Below are 21743 nucleotides of genomic sequence, written 5' to 3' on the forward strand. Positions count from 1 at the left end.
CTCCTGGCCTGGGAACACCTTAGGATCCCCCAGGAGGAGCTGAAAGGTATTGATGGGGTGAAGGATGACTGGTCCCTGGGACCTGGTCCCGGATAAGCAGCAGAAAATGGATGGATGGATGGAACTGAGGCAGGACTTTACACACAAACTTAGTGATGGACTTGTAACCTTAATCACTGTACACATTGCATTTTGGGGTTTTTTCAATTACTTAAGTTTACCACTGTAATTTATGTTGCTTATTAAGCTTTACAATACTTGATAAGTAATATTATTGATGTATATATTTATATATTTATATGTGTAACATTTATGTTGCTTATTCATGTTCCTTTTTTGGTTCCTTACTGACATGGTTTTACCGAGACAGTTGTGTGTTTAACAGTAATAGTTGAACAGTTGAGCACACAGACACACAAATTTTGGGTTCACTTGCCTGCCATGTTGATGTCGATTAAAGAAGCCGATTCCAAGATCAACTCTGGCCCGATCGTTAGCCACAACCCAGATTGCCTGGAGGATGCTGCCCACCAAGAATTCAGGGTTAGAGATTTGTGATTAGCTGGTGCAACCCAATCCTGTCGAATAAGAAGGATTTACTGAACTCACTGTACTCTCACGCCTCACTTTTGACCTCCGCTGTGATTTCTTTACTCAGCTTCAGATAATAGGCATCAAAGCTCTCTGGGGACACACTAGACATGACCCACTTCACACAACAACACAATTAAGACCAGGATGTGGCCTATTACATAAACTAGCCATATCACAGCTTGTAATGCAGCATCCTTTCTGAGGGGTATAAAATGAACCCAGGATGTTTTTCATGAAGCGGCAGAGTGTTCCTGGAATCCTTAATATCATACTGTAGGAGCCCATATGGTGCAGACAATCTTTAACAATCTTTATTATTCATTAACTGCTACCATCATTTCTGTTTGCACAGATACCTAGATCAATACACAATGAGAATTCATGCTCTTGTAAAAAATTATAAAATAAACACTGATCACTGCAGTGATATTTGGGCATATTTGATCACCTAAGCTCTAAAACAAACCGTAGCTGGATTACACAGCTATAAAGCAATCAGCTGGAGATAGCACGAGGAGATATCAGCGTTTTGTGCAATTCTTTCCTTTATCGTGTGTGTTGCCACTGTGTTGGCCTGAGCCTGCAGGTCATATTTCTTTGTCTACGCTGATAGGGCTTTCACAAGGCCAAAGGCTGCCCCTTGCTTGTTAACCAATCCATAATGGGAGCCAGGCAGTGGAGGATTGACACTGTAAAGCCACAGCACACACACACACACACACACAAACACACACAAACACACACAGTTACTAGGTCTGATAAGCTTATAGTGAAGCTGGTATTGATTTATATTGAGGTTTACTGGCGATGTCGTAAAAATGCTAATGTTGTAATAAAATAAAATACAGCAGAAATGTTCTTTGCCATTATTTTCTATAATTAATTTGAAGGGTCAAATACATGCATGAGAGAATAAAGATTAAGCAAAAAATATTTAATCCTATCTCTAAATTTCACTGTATAACATGATTATTTTGTAGATACACAAAGAATCAGACTGAAAAGTTTTACAATAAAACAATCATGTACAGACTGGTGGTCGTAATATGTGTCAGCCTTATCAATTATGAATGATAAATGGTTTTAATGGCTGTCTGTAAACGCATTAGCTCGTGGCCACACATTACAAAGTTCACAACCTAATCAAAATATGTGATATCACTTTACAACAGCAGTCCTCAGTCTGTCCTCAGATGAACAAAACACAGAAACCTCAAGTCGTGTTTAGTGGTTTGACGTGTTAAATAATTTCTCACATGATTACACTATGTTAGAAAATGTAAATAAATACTTCATAAGATTCACTATGTAAAAAAAACATTACTGTATGGTGCCAATTTGGTTGATTGAGATTGATTGAGAAATTTCACTGTAAAATAACTATTTTCCCTTTTTTTATAATTGTAGTCATTAAGCAGGGAAACATATTCCGATGGAGATAAATATTTACTAAAAGGTAATGCTGAGCTGTGGTGAAATATTCATAGTCAGACTCATAAATAATCTGTAAAATCTGATTAATATTACAGGTACTCAGTAAGAGCTTGTTCCATTGTGTGTAATCAGCACAAACCCTGTAATAGATGTTTGATGAACAAACATTCATTCTAAAACCACAAACTGGTTTACGTGACGATAACAGGTGAAGACACGGCGTCTTCACCTGTTTTATAACATTAAAAGGTTAGCTAATGATTAAGTTAAAGCAACTTCAACAACCTTTCCGATTAAATCAGGGTGTGGTTGAGGTCTAATACAAATTGTACTCAGATGTGAATCATTTGGAGTGAAGTTCATTCTTTAGAAACTGCTGTTACGTGCGTCTTTTATCAAAAAAATTGTCATTTATAAATAAATGCATAAAGCTAAATTTTGCCCATCAACTAAAGAAAGATAGCGCTTGTTTTTTTTACTACAATGAAGCAGTGAGAATATCTTGTGAAAATTGGATTATTATGTAAGATTACAAAAATAAAAACAAAACAACTTGAGCAAACAGAGCAATGTTGCAAAATTCATTCACAACCTTTGTGGCCAGAGATGAACAGCAACAAACATAACAAACATAAAATATTTTGATGATGATTCAAGCGACCTGAGCTCAGTGGATCCAGGTGTCAAATCAACACTTGCTTTAGCACATGAGGTGTGGCGTTCACAGCCAGAAAGATTGCACTCTTTGCTACTCACAGTTTAAATGCCCTGTAATTAATTACAGTTAAAGTGCCCCCTCTCAACTTTTCCAGGAACTCTCAGGAGCTCAGGAGTGTTACTTGCATTTTGATCACAGGGGCCTAGTTCTAGTTTCATTTCCAAGGTTTCAGCTCCTAAAGTGTCCCTATAGTCGTCCCTAGATAGTACGACTTTTTTCTGAACAGCCACCTCTATGACGCCATTTACATTATCTGTATAATATAATCTTATCATGGGGCATTTATATCTGGTTTCAAGCTTTATTATTCAATTGGGCTCTCCTTGTGATCAAACCTCAATATGCAAATGAGGTAGGTGGGGTTTTTGGACTTGTCAAACATGCTCCGCAGGTACGCGTACGCAAGATCAATTTCACGTGTTGTTGCTTTCTGGAAAGCGTCACCTGAAAATTCATTCACAAGAATTCTCCATCCTTCCTCCAAGAGCAAAGATCGCACATCTCATTATCTGTGTCTCCACAGACAGTATGTTTACTCCTGTTGTCATGGAAACACTCTGATTATCTTAAACTAACCTATATCACTCCCTGAGGACTGAGATTGACCCCCCCATATCAGCTCTGATTAGTTCTTTATTAGTCATTAGTTCCTGGGTGTAATTGAAAAAGGTCAAAGTAAATGTAAACTTACTTTTATTATACTCTTTATTAATTTCTTTATCACAGATACCTGCAAAGTTATGTTGAATTAATGGATAATGTGAAGCAGATATATGTCTTTGAGCACATTAGTGAATGCTGTTTTGTTTTTTTTAGATTTGGTTATATTGAAATTCTGTATTTTACTAGATAAATATACAAATGAATCTATCTATGCATCATACTGAACTAGGTCTTCTCTTGCCCTCTAACTTTTTGTAAAACTGTTATGTTACTCCTCAAAACAATGACTCAGTCAGATACTTTAGTCAATTAGTTGACTAACATGAGTGTTTCAAACATTGTTTTCTCCACACTCTTGTCTGGAAAGCGGATTAATAAAGCTGGGATACTCCCAGGTTTCACAATGCCTGGCTACATTGAGTACGAACGCCTGAGCAGGAGGCTGCAGCTGGATGGTTACAACACATTGTAACCATCCAGCTGCAGCCAAGCTTTATGAGTCACCTCTGGAACTTTTTCTGAGCTTCAGGGGCTCGATACAAACATGGGCGGTTGATTAATTGGTGAGATTGGTTGCATACACTCATAATGCACACTCCATCTGTACAGCTGGCACTGACAGGCTGCAGTTTGACTGGACATAAAGATCCAAGACTACCAGAAGGTTGGTGTTCCAAGGAAAGAATTTGTAATGAAACACAGTATATACACAGAATATTAGCAATACACGTGTTGCTCCTCAAATAGCTCTCTAATGGGGTAAATTGAGGGAAAAGTTATTAAAGGGTCAGTTCAGTTTGCAGACATAATAAGGACACAATAAAAACATTTTATTCACTTATCCCAGGTGGTACTACTGTATCTAGCCCTGCAGAGATGTTTGTTTTTCCAGGTTTTGACATATCTGTCACTGAAATCAATCAATCAATTACTTTATTTGTCCCAAAGGGGAAATTGGTTGTGCAGCAGTGTAACACAAAACACATATAAACACAACATATAAATAAAAGAAGACCAAATAAATACAAAAGAAAGCAGAATACACAAATTAAAACAATTTATAATGATGATGTAACATCTTGAGTTGTCTAGGATTTGGGTCTTGAGGAGGTTCTTTTGTGCTCAAGTCACCTTTTACTCACAGAGTTAAGTTGAGAGATTTGAGTGTCTGTTCGTTTTTTTTGCTAATGAGACTTTAAAAAGAGAACCAGAAGATGAGATGTGACACTCTGGATGTAGAGGACGGGTTTTGCTGCAGACATTTACCACCTTATTATCATTTCCTCCTCCACAACACAACGGAGGAGACGTTCGAAGCAACATTTCTTACCAGAAACTCAAAAATTACTTTGGATAATACAGAGAAAACAGTGTCAGCAGCTTTCATGAGAACTTATTTATAGGAAAGAAAACTGTTGACAGTGTCCTCTGTAGATTATCCAGAGTAAATTTATGGTCCCATAACCCTTTTATCCAATAAAACTGCACTGAAAAACAATGTAATGTCACGGTTCTGATGTAGAAAATACATAAAATATTCCAAACTCTAGAATATGAGAGCAATATTGCACTTGGTTATTATTATACTAAACAAGGTTATACTTCTCCATCTTCAATCCATCAGTGTTTCTGTTGTCCAAACTTGCAGATTCACAGATCAGAATGAAGCAAAGATGAACTCTGATCTCCACGGCTGCTGAAGCCAGTCGCACCAGATTGCTGTTGTATTGGTTTTCATTTAAGTGAACGGGACCGAGCAAATATTCACAGAGATTGGTGTTATTGTGGCTGCGTTTTGGCTGCCTGGTTCATTACTCACTGGTTGCCAAGTGGAAGTTGAAGCGATCTGTGGTAAGTCTCCTCAAAAAGCTCAACTATTTTCAGCCGTTTTCCAGGACCCCCCAACATCAAGAAAAACGCAGGAACGCTACGGTTCACATTCTTCCACTGAAATATATTTATATAATTAAAAGCATTTCCTTTGTTTGAGTGAACCATAATGAGGACTTTTTTCTGTTAAAGAGATGCTGCTGTTTAATGTTTTAAATGTCATTTTTTTTAATGTTACTGTGGAGGCATAAAGAGACGGAAATCTCAACCACTGTGGATAGTTGAGAAAATACATATGAAAAGAGACAAATATTTGTAATCTGGATGAACTGACCCTTTTTAAACTTTATTAATTTCCTCTTCAATGTTTGCCAGCCACCAAGAGTATATAAGTAGAAGTAGACAAGGATTTTAAGCTTTAAAACACGAGATTTGCATCATAGTAAAGATGCCGCAACTTAATATCAACAAGAAGCTTCTAATATTCGCCATATTCAGAATGTACACAACTGCAAATAGTTGTTTTGGTTGTTGGAGCACAACAATGTACCTAGTCATTATAAGAAAGGATGAAACTTAAATGATCCTCGTGGGGAAATTGGGAGGAAATCATATTGTTAATATGAAAGGATGTTTTTCCGAGTTTATGAGGGTGCACGGCGGCAGCGACAACAAAGAGCAAGTTTCCAGCCTTTGTCATTGTAATATGGCTCAGCGGTGTGTAGGGGGTTTTTGGAGTTTGAGAACAAATTTCACTCCTTGTCACCCTTGTTGTCTGTTTCCCCTCTCGCTGCTCCTTTTGCCGGTGACTTCTGTTTATGCAGAAGCTCCAGCTCAGCTTCATACGCCCCTCACAAAAGGAGAGCGGCTTGTGTCGTTCTCTATGTTAATGGCTCTCTCTTTGTGCGTGTGTGCTGCACATGTCGATAACTCCCGGCTTTAATCCAAGCCTGTGTCTTGAGAGTGAAACATTCCCGGTGGCGGGCGAGCAAGGATTAGCCGCAAGGGTCGCTGTAACGGCAACTAATCTACAGCAGGCCCTGTTCTTCAGCGACTCACTGCTTTGAATGCATCTGTATAGTGAACACAATAAGGGTGCTAGACATCCTCACTCTGCATATGCATGGCATTATTACCTCTCACAATAAGAGGCAGGTTCTTGAGTGGCATGTAGCTTGTCATGCATACCCAAAACCAGCAGGTATTTGTGTGTCTCTCACACAGTTAGCTGCATGTGTTCAGGTGCTTTCTGGACCGCTGAGAGAGAGATATCAAATAAGAAGGCTGTTTATCTGTGCAAACAATCCTTTCGTGACTGGATTCAGTGATATAATGCATGAACGCATGCACATTCTCTCGCTAACTAACAGCTAAGGTCAGCCCTCTTGTGTGAGCAGCGGCGGATACACCTCATATATGGGCTGTAGGTGTTACCCCCAGCCTTTGTTTGCCCACTCACTCAAACAGTCGCGGGTTAAGTGGAAGTACATGTCGGTTTTGGTGCCCCGAAATCCCCCCCCCCCCTGTCTTGACTCATCAACCGAGGACCAGAAGTTCACAGCTCCCCTGTCCTGCAGGTGAACCATGAGAGCTGCTCTTGTATGAGGGTGTTTTACATTGTAGAGATATTAGGTGTGTCTGGGGGCATCTGGAGTGTGAAAACCTCAGACTGACAGACGGGGAAAGACAGTATGAGAGAACATGTCGTCCCAACCCTTATTCAGCTCAGTAGTTCAGCAGGTTCACCCTTTACCCTCAGGCCAGGAGTGTGAGAGTCTGGAAATGGAGGTCAAGAGAGAGCAGAGAGGGAAGGACAGCAGGTTTGGGAATGAGAAGATAAAATTAAGAAATATTTATTTGTCCTAATATGTGAACCTAATCAGTGTTGTTGTAACTACTAGTCCGTAGTTTCCACATTACATTGCAAAAATACTCACAGTGGTGGAATTGAATTAGTTAAATTTACTAAAGTACAATCTTGAAGTATTCATACTTGAGTTGAGCTTTTTTAAATGTTATTTTATGCTACTTTATACTTCTACTCCAGTACTTTTCAGAGGGAAATATTCTGTTTTTTTTACTTCACTCCATTTATTTGACAGCTATACTAAACTTTGCATTGTAGCAACAGTATAGTACCGGAGGAGGCGGTTGCTCTTATTATTGACAGTTCAGCGCTGGTGGATTGCAAGGGCTCATGGGACTGTTAACGTTCTAGTTTGAATCGTTTTAGTGATGTTGTGTTTTGATTGTTGTGGTTGTGTTATGTGGTTTTCAGTGTTTGTGTAGCCAGGTCAGCGTTAAGGTCTAGCTAGCGATGTGGCCACCGTGGCCTGTAGTGATTGATGACCTCTGGCTAGCGTTGATGTCCAGTGTGTGTTTGTTCTAACCTAACGCACCAGATGGTTTGTTACAAAGAACCGTCTGAGAAGTCGTACTTGGCAACTATTCGGAAAAGGGCAGGTACTTTAAAAAAAAAAATAGCCGGCAGGTGATTGGATGAACCATCCGTCTGTCACCAACTATCACTGTCTTACCTTGTGAGGCAGCTGGATTCACAAGATCACATGAGAATCCTCCTACAACACTGATTGGTCAAAACCACTGGCGGTTCTGACTCGAGCGCATAACTTGAAGCCTGACAAGAAGGATTCTCGCTTGATCTCATGAATCCAGCTGCCTTGCTGGATTCAGGTAATGTGTGTTCTGTTGTTAAATAAAACAGCATTTCCTGAGGTTGTTCGGTGTAGGGGGCACGGGAATTGCTTTAAAAACTGAGATCTCTGCCTCACGACTCATTCTTCCATGTAAGCTCGCCACAGTATGATCAGTTTATAAAATATGAGTCATTATTTCAGATTAAACCCATTAACATATAAAACAGTTACAGATAGCTCCAACTTTACCAGCTACAACATTAAAATGCTGCTTACATGCAAACGCATCAGTAACAATACAAAATATAATAATCTAACATCAACATGGACCATTCTGCTACATAATGAATACTTTTATATAATTTTAGTAGTTATTTTTAGCTATAATGAAGTATTTTAAATTGTGGTATTGCTACTTTTACTCAAGTAAAGGATCTGAATACTTCCTCTACCCCTGAATACTCCAAATGTCCTGCATTCATTTTTTTTTTTTTTAAATTTAAAAGTAAATAAATCTCAGCAGTAAACTTTGCTCTAAAATAATCATTGTGAAGGAGTAGAGTTTAGTTTTGCTATCACAAACAGACTGGATCTGCAGTTTTAGGGGGTTTTCCTGCATTCAGATCAGCTGATGAGAGAAAAGAAGGAAAGAAATATGGAAAAGGAAGAACATAAATAAGGAAAGAAACAGGGTTAAATGACGGACATGATTATGAACTTAAAAAGTGTTGAATGTAAAAATGTGAAATCAATGTAAAGATGCCAGACAATCATAGTCTTTAATTCAGAAATATAGTGGATTAAAAGCAGAAAGATGCACAATATGGAAATACTTGAGTTATTAATAAACATATTGTACAGTGCTTGACAAGAACAGATATATAATCGTGTGACAAGGTCTCTCTCCTTCTCTCTGATGGCGATTGAAAATTGAAACAGGGAGGTAAACAGAGAGGCAGACAAGCTTGAGGGCAGGGACAGGAGTAAAACCGAGCAGAGAGAGAGAGAGGTTTTCGACACCTCTACAGCAGCTGGCTCTGCCAGTCACGCCATTCTGCGTGGGTTCACTGACATGTATTACTTCACCTGCCCTGTGGTTACCCAGGCACAGACCAAAAACACAAGCACATACGCACATACACGTCTTTTATCATGTAATACTATCACATGTACAGTCATCATCTGGTTTGAACTCCAGGAAGTTCACTGAAGCCCACAGATTCATGTTGAAGATCCTTAAAAGTGTTGACAGTCTTTTATAAGCTCTTATAAACTACATTTTACAGATTTGTTATTTAACAATTCATTCGCACACCACCCTCTGGTTTCATGTAGGACTCTGGTTGTAAATTTTGAAATATGCCCCACTTTAGTATCGATTTGTTGCAGTATTTATGTAGCCTTCAATTTTCCAAAAACATGTGTATAATTTTAATTTTTTGGGACTTTTTTTTGTTAATTTGCCATAATGCCTCCCATGACAACACACATACAAATGTATACACAAATGCACGCATAAAAAATTAACTGATTAACATGTGAAATAAATGATTGATTGATTTTACACACATGCCCTTCATCCACATGCACTCCTGTATATTCATCCAAACAATAATATATATATTACATATTGTAAATGATATATATACTTGACATGTATTGTTGTTTTTTTGTTACATGATGCCTGTTGGGTTTGCGGAGAAAGCGGTAAAAATAGAAATGGTTATTTCACAGGCAAGAGGACATGTGGCAGTTACACAATATACAGACACAGACACTCTCAGGAGGCGTTACTAACAAAGAGCCTCTGGCAACATAACAGTTACACAATCCAGCCTCTAAATGACTTCTGAGGTGTCTGTTACGTGTCATATTGTTCACACAGTTATATAAATTATCCCCGTGACGCAAAAAAAAACAACATCCGAGATGGGACCGTGTCATCATCCATATTGCTATATCACTAACACGCTGACTTACATAAATGAGCAGGACACCCAACTCAAATGCACTCCCCGGGGAACCGGTGAGGCGTGAGAGTGGTCAGTCAGTATCATGTGTACCCTCCTCACATTACTACAATAAAGACATCACTATACTATATGGTGTAGGTGTCAGTAATAACAATCTGTTGCATTTTTGTAACTGTACATACAGTATTAACTTAAGGCCTTGTAGCCATGTATTTGTTCTTTTTGATGAGAGCTTCCACAGCAGCCTCTATTTTTAGGAATGTTTCAATTTATGGTCCAAAACATCTTCATCTATCCTCTCATAAGGAGTGAGAGAATCATCCTTGCATTGAGGGCTGCATTTTATTTTGCAGTGTGAATGTTTCCGTGCATGCATGCTTATCAATGCATTGGATTCAGAGTGCAGGGTTTCTGCAGGGTTTCTGTGCATCGAATGACTGATTTTTCAAAATAAAAATCCTATCAAAAAAGTCATATTGGCTGTTCAAAGTTCTTTTAAAGTGATGAAGTGATGAAGTGGTAAGAGTAAGGGTGGAACATGCTCCTCCTGGCTGCACGCATGCGAACATTCACAGAGGTTGTTCTGAGATGTTCTGGCTGTTTCTTTTATACTTGACAGATTTTGAGTAGAACGCATTGTACCTTTTTTACAGTTACAAACCAACCTTTGAACAGGATCACCCAATCACCTCGCTTACCTCGTAGACCTGCAGAGCTGTTAGATGTATCTTTGAAGAGCCAGTCTTACCCCCCAGGACTCGTATTGCTGTCTGCACATTAACAGAGGCTATTATCTTTGATTTCCTACCCAGCATGGCCGGTCAGATGAAAAGTAACAGCAGCAAACAGAAACAATTAAAGCCACAACACAATATGAAAATCATCAACAACAGACAAAGGCGTCTTTTCATATTTTTCATTATCTGCAGATGTGGCGGGATTCGGTTATATATCCAACCGTCATTCATAGTGAATTAAATTAAAGACCACAAGCTAACGCTGCTGCCTGCTGCTACATTTTAGCTGATAGATTTTGACGGCTGGGGAATGAATGAGCACCTAACATTTGCTAGATTTTTTTTTTATCCAGTAAGCTATTCATTGCTGGTTGTGATTTATGGGAATCGTAGCTCAGATGATAACCTACAGAGGTGGGTGGGGTTATATGTGGTCGATAGTGTAGTGAAATCAGAGGTTGAGTTTTGTAGAGGTTGCAGCTTGAATTGGTTCACCTTTTAATTATAATTTCAGTGACAAAGTGGTCCAAATAAACTAAAATCTTCAACTGAGCATCTGGCTGGCATTTTCTCAGTAGCAACTGATGCTATTCTATTTCCCAGAAATTAGGTTGGAATATTTATAAGCAGTGATTAAAGCAAAACCCTATTGTAGTGTTGAATTATGTGGGGGAAATTCATACTAGCATCTGTTAAAACTCCTTTTAACTAGTTTCTGAAACTTCTTTCAAGTTCACGATTCCTGTTATAAATTGAAGCACATCAGGAGAATAAAATGCAAACTTGTAATCGTCTTCTTGTTTTTGTCAAAACTGGTGTGACCAGTCGTCAGGTTGCATGATTATTTAACTTTTGTGATTGTCAAACTGAAGCATGAGGGGCATCAGGGTCACGTTTAAGCCGCTCATTCATGTGCATTACCTCTACATGCTACCCTGTGTCCTTAACTGCTCTTTCAGTGTGTGTACATTACTAGAATTAGTCTGTAAATAGGACACGGCTTCGGCAGAAATATCTTATAATGGGTGTGTGTCCTTAGGGTGAGGCAGTGAACTGCATGAAAGAGGTTCAGTCATGGCTGTATAGGATATCGCAGCCTAAATGGTGACGTATATACAATATAAGTAGCACTATCTGATAAGAACCAGGGAAGGAAATCTATCCATCTTTTCATGCAGACACAATGGACAGATATGTACATAGTCTAAGACAGAGTGGTAAACTTTTCAAAAACGACATTTAGCCCAGAAAAGGCTGTTTGTTGTGTTAGTGTGTTCAAATATAAAGTATCTGTGAATGTTGCATTTGATATATTGTATGATTTAGATTTTTCTCATATTTATAACTACTGAAGAATTTGTATATTTTTCCAAGCTAAAACTATATTTGTAATATTTGTGATATATCAACAATGCAGCATCTTAATCGTTCTTTATTTAGCTACATCGGTTTTCACACAGATAATAATTACATATAAAGGTCAAATGAGACTGTGCATTTCAAAATTATTGCCCAGTGTATTTGTGGCTACACTATAAAACAGCCTTCTAATTTCCATCCGTAGATTATTTATACCTGCTTATCTTGTGAAGGGCAGCAGAGGCTTGAAACCTATCCCAGCATGCTTTGAGCAAGAGGCGAGGTACATCCTGTACAGGTCAGGACAGGACAGCAGGGTGCCTTTTAATGACATCTTATCAAAAACTGAAGGAAAAGTCCTGTGATTGCTAAAGTGTCTACAAATTCGGTAAAGTAAAGCTTTAATAGACAAAATACAAGCACATACCTGTTTTTGTCCTGTATGTATTTGTTTTAGCTATGTGCAATATATGTGATATAATATAATGTATATCATATGTTATAACAAACTCACACTTTGAATAGATTTTATTTATACTTAAATGTAGCTTTAAATGTACAAAGTCTTATTTTGATCACCATAAGTATCCCAAAACAGACGATGGGTGTCATTTTAATATATTTAAAAAATTCCCTCCAAACATGTTGTTAGGTATATAAAAATATTCTGCTTGGAATAATACTATGTGTTATGTACATTATGGTTTTTCCACAAAAAAAAGGTCAAATTACCAAATTAAAATCACAACTCCTCCTTCTCTCCTAATTGGAAAATCCAGAATCTATGAATATGCAAATATTGTTCAAGATGTCTCCTACTTCACTGACTCCACATCACACTTGTGTAATTTTAATACTGGACCACAATTACCTTCCAAACTAGTTGTGATGTCACAAAACTCATATTTTCAGTGAGCACAGAAAAATGTTCCCCCTTTGGCAGATGAATGTGAAAACAGCCTTTTAGTGTCAAACTCTGCATAAACATAATTCTGCAGAGTGAAGCTCAAACACCCATATGAAGTATCCGCATTATCTTAAGAACTGTACTTTACCTTAACTGGTTTCACTGTAACACTCCTAATTTTAACTTCAATATACTTCACTATACTTAGTTAGTGCTAATTATACATCCAGAAAAATACACTATTTATATACACTAGTATAAATTATAATCTACTATGATCTAATAAAAATGCCTAACTGTAATTTATTCTTCAAATGTAATGTCATAGTCCTAAACACTGTTTCTTCATCTGCCAACATCATTACAGCTTCTTTAAAATCCTCATTACTGGTAATTAGTTCTGGTAGGGTTTTTTTTTTTTTTTTACAGTTTACAAAAGCAAATAAACACTTAAATCCACCTCAAACTGGAAGGGGGACCACTGGTTCTGAGAAGGATTTTTTTTTCTAAATAGCGTGACAGTCGAGTACAGGAGTGCTCTGACTGTAAACTGAGGTCATCATGTGTGTGTTTACGGCCATGGGTCTTTGCCAAGTTGTGGAGAACTCAGCAATACCTGTGGCCAACGGCATTTGGGGCAATTAGTGCAGGGTGTGTCTGCGTACTGTCCAATTTTCTGCTTTGTGTGAATGACTAAGTATTCACATTAACCTGAATGAGATGACAGCTTTATGGCTGTTGGATGGAGATTAAAATATTGATGCAATGTGGCCAACAGTTTTCAGGTACTGAGCAACTTAATGGAAATGTCTATGAGGAGAAGTTCCAAAGATCACAGTATGAAATACTACCAAGAACTTGTATTGCACAAGAGACTGATAATGAAAATTTTCTATGTGTTTTGGTAAGGATTTGATTACACCAGTTTCCTTCAATCTTTAACCACACAATGCAGGAAAGTTTATGTGTGACTATAGTTTGAGAGAACAATAGCAGATAAAGTTTGTAGCTTTGTTGTTTCTTGTTTCTAGGTGTGAACATGCCTGCCTATCGACAATCAGAACTGTTTAAACGAGATAAAGCTAGTCCATTACCAACTCAGGTGTGTAACCATTCAAAATCGAGGCGTTGGGGTTCAACATGTGTAACACCTGTACTGATAAGTAGCTCAAAAGTTTACCTACTAAAATTCTCAAACAAAGACAGAGAGATGAAAATGGCATTCTTATCAGCATGTGAAATGACAGCCATTTTTATTTCTGAGGCAGTAGATACAGTCTTTTCAATACAACCAGAATTCTTTAAGTAACCTTTGACCGTGACTAATTACTGGAGTACAGTTTCATTATCGCTTTGTTGCTATGGGTGCACATTTAAAAGCTATTTACATTCTTTTCTTTTTTTCACTTGACAGACAGGTACACAAGAGTTCGTGCCACTTGATACTTGAGATATTTTCTTCAAATGGGGTATATCTCATTAAGGAATTACGTCTGCATTTTTGTGTGTTTGCACCAGACTGAAACAGTTTTAAGTAGCTGTCAGGCGCATAACTAATTATACCTTTGTGTCTTCTCAACGATTACCTGTTAGTTTCATTAACTCCGTGAGCTCATCTATTCTGAGGTGAACTTATATGTGACAGTTGGTCTCAGTAAGCAGATGATTACTCATTTATATCTGTGCGAGACATCTCACCTGTACATTCAAATAGATGTGTAACGGCTCATTTCATCATGCAACAGCTATCACCTGCCATTCAGAGGACCACATCCACCAGACCACTATGATCGTTTCCATGCCTATATAAAAAGCCCCTTATTTGTTTATGTTTGAAGGTGTTAAGAGATGATTGTGTGGATTATATTCAAAACGAGGAACAAAGGATTTCTGAAATATGACTAAATAGAAAGAAAGAGGAATTAGGTACATGAAGGACAAAGATGGTTTTTGTTTCAGAGAAAGACAAACATAAAGAGAAACTGAAAAAAAAAAAAACGAAGCGCTTTTATTGGGACTTTGGGCGTGCTGCTCAGTGCTGCGGGTTTGCATACATTGTATTGAGAGACAACAGTGTTGCTGAGTGTGCCTGTGCATGCTTGTATGAGCCACTGTATTGGAATGCTGGCCCCGGGCACTAAGCAGCTCACAGCTTTAACTTCTGTAAACAAACTAATAGCAGGAGACTGGAGGACCACACAGCCTCTCTGGCGAAACACTAACTGCAGCCTGCAAGTCCCACACTTGCTGCTGTTGCTGCTGCTGCTGCTGCTGCTGCTGCTGTGGACAACAAAGTGACTGAGCAAGCACAGACACTGGTGGTATGATAGATTTACATTACTGAAGGAGGCCTTGCATAGTAGCTTTAAATAATATCTGCACTTAAGTTTAATCTTTATTAAAACAATGTAATGCCCATCATATGTACAATGTGGGCAAAAGTGGATTCTGCTTAATTACTGTGCAACAATCTGTCATCAATCACAAAATTGCAACACATATTTTGTTAGAATATCTATTGGTTTATCTTACAGGATAGTAAGACAAAAACAGTATACATGTGTTATCCAAGGAGGGTTGACTGGACTTGGTTGAAGATACTTGAAGATGTTTCACCTCTCATCCAGGGGGCTTCTTCAGTTCTAACTGACAGGTGTTGAGTCCCAGGTACCACTGGTTTGTTAGCGCTCCCGGCTGTTGTAATAATAGTCGTTGAAGAGTCGTTGGAATCACCTTAGGCCAAGTATAATTGACAGTTTTGGAGTGGTCATACGAGGCCAAAAGTAAATGGTTGTTAAAGGGAAAGGGAAACTTTTTTTCTTTACCTTTTGCTCGATCCGAGTTGAGTTGAGTTGCTGTCGAAATCAGCTAAATCTTCAGCCATGATAGAGTTGGAGACCCGGGAGGAGTTTGTTGCGTTGGAGTACAGAAAGCATAGCTTAGTGTTACCTAAACAATAACACGAAGTAAGAAAGTCATGGCTGAATATTTGAATATTGTCGGTCGGCGATAAGTGGTGTCGTATACCTCCTCCAAACCATCTGTCCTCCCTATCCAAGATATGCACATTGTTGTCCTCGAAAGAGTGTCCCTTATCTTTCAGGTGTAGGTATGCGTTTGCTTAACAGTTGTTTAGTTTCCCTGATATACAATTCTGTGCATTCCTCACTGTATTGGACTGCAATTGCTTTTCTTGTGTTTGGCTGTGCAGTCTTTTGGGTGGACCAGTTTCTGTCTTAGTGTGATGCTGGGTTTGAAAAACACAGGGATGAAAATCCTGCTGACTTTCTCAGATACTCCAGACACATAAGAAATGACGATGCTGTTGCAGGGTTGTTGTTGGGGTATCCGCAAACTTTAAGTGCATCCTTAACTTGTTTGTGCTCCTTCTCCTGGATCTGGGTACTTGTTGGTGTGTTATCAGCTCGGTGGTGCAGGGTTCTGATAACTCCTAGCTTGTGCTCCAGTGGATGGTGAGAGTGGGTGGTTTCCTGTATACTCCAATGTGGAGGCTCTTGTCCTCTTCAAAAAGGCCAAGCTGTTGTTCCTGACATCCTCTTGTGTGAACTTGATGTTACTGTCTGTTGAGATAATGTGTTCTGTGAAGGCTTGCACTTCCTGGGTTTTAATTTTGACACGTGTCGTCCACAAATCTAAACCAGTGGCTAAGTACTGTTCCTCTGAAGGAGTTCAGGGCTCTGCTTTATACGTATTCCATGAGGTGGGCCACAATGAGAGATTCTGGTGAGCCTCTGGCACAGCCATGTTTTTGTTTGTAAAACCCCCATTGTACTGGAAATAAATGTTGGTCAGACAGAGGCCCAGCAGTTCGCAAATCTTGTCTGGGCTGAGGTTGGTTCTATTGTTCAGGGTGTATACTTGTGTCAAAGCCTGGGGTCTGGACTTACTCTGTGCAAGTATGTGAGCACTGAACATACTCAATGCACATTCACGTACTTGTAAAGTTACAAGTCCTTCAAATTGTATTGATATTCCAAAATGACTTTAATGAGGGTTTTCTGATGCTGGAAGCCATTGTTTGCCTTTCAAAAACTTCACAAATTATAATTAGAAGAATGACTGATACTGTTTTCAGATCTGTGTCCACTATGGTTAATATTTTGTTAAGTTTAGACACAAAAACTACTTGATTAATGTTAGGGAAAGATGGTGGTTAAGGTCAAAAGAAGCTAGCACCTCTGTGAGCTAAATGCTAATGTCAGCATGCTAACAAGCTCACAATGACAATGCGAACGTGTTGATTTTTAATTTTGTTTGGTATGTTTACCATGTTCACCATATGATAGGAATGTCCTTAGTTTTGCAGGTATTTGGTCATAAACCCAAGTACTGAATTGGATGAATTTAATTTTTGACCTGATGGTGGCGCTAGAAAAAAAGCGAACAGATCAAAAGGATGACATTTCATCTGTATGACGACATAATTGCGTTTATCAAATGTCATGGCAATCAATCCAGTAGTTGTTGAGACATTTCAGTCTGGACTGAAGTGGCAGACCAACCGACAGAAACACAGACAGTCCGAAAACCAACATTGACTGTCGGTTAGTCAGAATCTGTGGCTCTGTCGACTGTGACGACCCTTTCCAGGTTATAACATGACCCTGAAATCCTCCCTTCATGGACTTGAGGCTGTATGACATCGTCACACTGCTTCTACCTTTGTTCCTCACAGATAACAGTCATATTTCACACTGCTACTAGAGGTCTTTGTCATTGAAATGGAAATATTGGAATATGGAAATATTTTTCGCGGGAGGACAATCTCGGTTTGATATAATTTAACAGGTTTGTAACTTCAAAGGCTATTGGCTGCAAGTTAAAGGGGAATGCCACTAATTTTACATATCAAAGTCTCTTTAGAGGTCTTGGGGAATACTCCTGCATCAGTGGAAAAAGCTCTTCATCTCTGCTTGAGGCTAGGGGCTCGTGGCTACGTTAGCTGCTACTAGCATAACACACACAAATCTGTACAGTCAAGTGATTTGAGTCGAGTAGGAGTGTGGGTAATGTAGGCACCAGGTTTTGACAAGGAAGAAGAATTTTAAAAAATGATATCTCTGGTTCTGCTGCATTGATTTTGACACTTTAAAAAAAAACTGGCCCTCGTGAGTCTGACAGTGTTAAAAGTGTGCAATGCTAAATTTGTGAAGTACTCTTTTCAAGGCAACCACCAGAAGATAATGGGACTAGTATGAATTGCAGGTGACAGTTGTTGGCAGAAAATACAATTTAGTGAATATTAAACCATCATCTGACACATCTCTGGGGAAAAAAGTAAATGAAATGAAAAGAGTGATGAAATAATTAAAAAAAATTAAAACTAAGAAATGACAGAAATCACCAGATTTTTTTTGTTGCCACCATCATCAACCAATGTAACTATGAATGTCAGTGAAAAATGCAAATACTGATGGACAGTTTCAGTTAACTATTTTCAAAATAAAACTAACAAACAATGTTGTTTGAGCTGTTTCCACTGAATGCACCATGGAACGGGCACAACAGCATACAGGTATTTACATATTTATCACAGCAAAAGGTGAAGAAGGCCACATTTTATTGCCACAGCAAGAGACAGCAGACAATGAAAAGGAATATCCAAAGTGTGTTGAAGCTTTAATGTGATGTATTTTAGATGATGAGCAAATGGAAAATTTCACTCTATTGAAAGTGTTTCAAAAGAGTGGCAATAAAACAAACCTACTGACATATTTCTTTGAAATTAAAATATATTTGATTAGTTTTCAGATATGCATCTTATTTCAGTCACAATATTAAATTGGAGAGGATCTTGTAGATAAGATTATCAGATGATGAAATGTTTATATTGGCACATGTCTATTAACAAAACATTTAGATTCTTACTAAATTGTTTGGCTGTTTCTGTTTTGTGGTTTTATCTCGAATTATAAAACTGTTGCGCAGTTACTGTTTTGCAAACAGTTTGGGTTTGATTTTGCTCTTTGATGATGTGCCTAAAACCTGGCTGATCCCAGGTCAATGAGCAGCCCACTGAGGTGTCAGCCTGTCTCAATCCTGCCTTTGTTTAGCTCCCTGATAACAATCCAACTGTCGCCTCATTATGAGCTGAAACAGGTTGGATGACATGTTAAACATCCAAGAAACCTCCCTGTGCACTCACCTTCTGCACAGCAGTCACACGCGATGGGCAAACTTGTTGATAGATCACAACACCACGTGTGTGTCACTTTTTGTTTGTGTAAACCAAGTGCTCACGGTTACGGCTACAAAATTCAAGAGAATTCTCCGTAGCGGTGTCTTTATGCTAACGTAATTTATTTGATAATGTGTGAGTGTTTGTGTGTGTGTATTGATTGTCTTGCCTCAGCATGTCAGTGTGTATGTGTGTGTGTGTGTGTGTGTGTAGAGAGAGAGAGAGAGAGAGCTGGAGCACTGTCTACAGGCTGCAGACCCTGTAATGGATGTGCATTGAGGAAATCGTTAATCTATAACGATGCTCAGGCTGCTGCGCTTATGAAATGTATTAACCAATGCAAATACTTCACATTCCATTTCCTGCTGCACGCAGAGGTGTGAGCCAAATGTAATTAAATGTGGAGTGGGAGACACATTTGGAGTTTTCTACCTTTTCTGAGCTCTTAGGGGTCATTGCTGGGATCTGTTCACGGGGCAGGTCATCAGAGGAAGAGGAGAGAAGACGGGCAGGTGCTAACTGCATGTACTTCACTACTTACATACTGCAACGTACCTGTTCTTTACATGGTTATTTCCATTTTTGCAGCGTTATGCGTTTATTTCAGTACATTTCGGAGGGAAAGATTGTTCTTTTAACAGGTACAAGTTAGCCATAAAAAAACAAAGTACCCAAAATTATGAGATAACAAAACAGAGAGATAAATAGTAGTTAAAAAGCGACTAGTAAAAGTAAACAAAGGCCTTTCAGTAAAAATGAGTTTCAAGACGTGATCCAAAGAAGACGCTACTAAATGCGAATAGACCTTGAGAACATCTGTTAAACCTGCGCTCATTAATAAAGAAAATTAATTTTAAAAAGGTGGTGCCGATTTGGCGTTGAATGAAAAGACCTGTTAATCTCTTGTAATTAGGTGCATACTTGGAATAACGAGCCTGAGGAGCTAAAGCTGTGTTGTGGTTCATAGGAATTTATTGATATGTCTAAAATGTGACTAACACAGGAATCTGACCATTAAAAAATTACCAGCAAAATCCTAAAATTGAATCTGGAACTCACAAGGAGCGAACGAAAGCAAACACAAATAAGCCTTTATCACCACAAAAAATTTAGATTTATCATAGTAGGAAAAGCAGAGGTGTTATTAATAATGATGGTTCTGCTCTATTCAATAAGTGTCCCAGTAAGCCATGACAGCGTCAGCCAGTATGCACAACAACAGAAGCAGCTAAATGGAATTTAATATTGACACCTGTATTTTTTCTACTGTGACGTGTCAGAATGTCTTCAATGAAAAAGGTCTATCAGGGTGATATGTTGTCTTTTCCTTGTATTTTAAACCTGGCGGCCATATTTTGAGGAGGCTGAAGGCCTCAAAACAGCTAAATCTAAATGAGAAAAGATGAAAGCAGTGACTATTTTCTAAAAAGTTCCCAGTTATAGTCTGTAGTTACTCTGTAGGTCAAGAATTGACAATCAAAACATATGATCAGTGTATAAAATACAATGCAATGCTGTAGATTAAACTAAAAAACTTGCTCCACTTCCGCTTATACATTAAGGCATCAACACTAATAATACAGTATTAGAATATGTACAATAATATACTTTTATAAAGGAGCCTTTCTGCTTAATGAGTACTTTTGATACTTAAGTACATTTTATTGTAGTTTATTGTAGTTTTACATAAGTACATTTTTTTATTCTTCCAATATTGTACTTTTACTTTTACGTAAACAATCCGACTTCTTCTTACACAACTGGCAAGCGTGTATGCGTGACATCACAATCACCTGTTAATAACAACCTATTGGCTGTTAATATCAGACTTAAAATGGTCACTAATCCATCATAGAAGAACCTGTTTTTTTTAATAAGGTGTTTACCTGCAGAGAAGTTGTCATGAAAGATTAGTTTAGAGAGCCAGAGAGGTTCCCAGCTGTTGGGACTTGCCTCATTATGCAATACAGCTGGTGATTCCATCCCCATTCTAAGAAGCAACATAGCTGAATGGAAAAAAGGGTCATTCTGCAGTCGATGTTGTGTTTTCTCCTCAGGGCTTATTAGAATTAGGGTGTGAGACATCAACAGACCCATCAATCAAGACTAAAGCTCTAAATTTGAAACCTGGTAAACTATAAATCATATTTTAAAGCTGTCACAATTTGATTGTTTACGCTAAAGTTAATCATGCGTTGTGATGGAAAATATATCACTTGTGTGCATGTTTCCATACTGACTCATTGCCTTGCAGATTTCTGCCTTGTTGTATAACCAGGTAATCTAACATCTTAGTTGGTTACTGATGTGAAGATGCGCTGTGTGAAAGGATGCAGTCTAAATGGGTGCCAGATCAGTTATTATCATCAGTTATTCCCATAATGTCACATCAGGGCAGATTATCTCTCAAGATTTGTTTATAGCTCCGTTTTATTTCACAGATGTCATTTGCATCCTCCCACTTCTCTAATAGACTTCCACGCTAGCACGCACGCTTTGTATGACATATTTTTTATTCTGTTTGTGATGAATTCGACTTCAATTGTCCAAACTCTCTTTTCCAGATGATTGTTTTCCTTGTTTCCACATGTACAGACCCCACTCTGACAAGAATAAATAAATGAAGAATACACAGGACATTTATGGGTCTGCCTGGTCCAGTGTCAAACACA

This window comes from Thunnus maccoyii, chromosome 7 (assembly GCF_910596095.1).
Source record: "Thunnus maccoyii chromosome 7, fThuMac1.1, whole genome shotgun sequence".
NCBI lineage: Eukaryota > Metazoa > Chordata > Actinopteri > Scombriformes > Scombridae > Thunnus > Thunnus maccoyii.